Source organism: Magnolia sinica, chromosome 2 (genome assembly GCF_029962835.1).
Source record: "Magnolia sinica isolate HGM2019 chromosome 2, MsV1, whole genome shotgun sequence".
NCBI classification, from domain to species: domain Eukaryota; kingdom Viridiplantae; phylum Streptophyta; class Magnoliopsida; order Magnoliales; family Magnoliaceae; genus Magnolia; species Magnolia sinica.
In genome coordinates this window covers 99,312,898-99,313,830 of record NC_080574.1, presented here as the reverse complement: position 1 = coordinate 99,313,830, position 933 = coordinate 99,312,898, and the positions used below count along the sequence as shown (strand labels likewise).

The 933-nt window shown below is 39.7% G+C and overlaps 1 non-coding gene across 1 annotated transcript; it reads right to left on the bottom strand.

Annotated features, from left to right (window-relative positions):
• Nucleotides 1–252: 252 nt before the first annotated feature.
• LOC131238164 (small nucleolar RNA R71) lies at nt 253–359 on the bottom strand. Its single transcript, XR_009167574.1, has one exon. It is a non-coding gene; the product is annotated as a small nucleolar RNA R71 (small nucleolar RNA).
• Nucleotides 360–933: the final 574 nt, after the last annotated feature.

Here is a 933-nt window from a genome sequence, read left to right as displayed (position 1 = left end):
CAACTCCTTTCCAAATTCCATGGACTTGAATCAGAAAGTCCATATTTACATTTGAAAGAGTTCGATGAGATTATAGCTACATTATGTTTTCCTAATGTATCTGAGGATACAATTAGGCTGAAACTCTTTCCTTTTTCCTTAAAAGAGAAAGCTAAGACGTGGTTACATTCACTGCGTCCTAGATCCATTGGCACATGGAACGACATGCAGAGGGAATTCATAAAAAAATTCTTCCCACATCATAAAACGATTACCCTCAGAAAAGCAATCATAAACTTTGCCTAAAAGGAAGATGAAACATTCTTCCAATGTTGGGAAAGGTTCAAAGATTTGGTCAGTTCATGCCCACAACACGGATTTGAAATGTGGCGCATTACAAATTTTTTCTACGATGGACTGACATCTTCCATGCGCCAAATGGTCGAGACAATGTGTAATGGAGAGTTCATCAACAAAGATGTTGACGAGGTATGGGATTACCTCGATAGTCTCGCTGAAAAAACACAATCATGGGACTATTACCCAATGGCGAACACCACGTCTAGGCCTACTCAATTAAAGGAGAAAGGTGGATTATATCTCTTGAAAGAAGAGGATGATCTCAAGTGTAAAGTGACTACGCTCATAAGGAAAGTTGAGGCCATGGAAGGAAAGAAGGATAAGGTCAATGAAATTGTTTGCGGCATCTGTGATTGCAACATTCACACAACTAAAAACTGTCCTACAATACCCGCCTTTCGAGGAGTGTTGAATGAACAAGCCAATGCCGTAAATAATTATCAAAGACCTTTTACTGGACCTAACTCCAACACATACAATCATGGCTGGAAAAATCATCCAAACTTTAGTTGGAGGAATGGACAAACGGCGACTCCTCCAGGTTTCTTCAATCAAAATCCAAATCAAGTGAAACCTCAAGAGGAACCGGTTCAA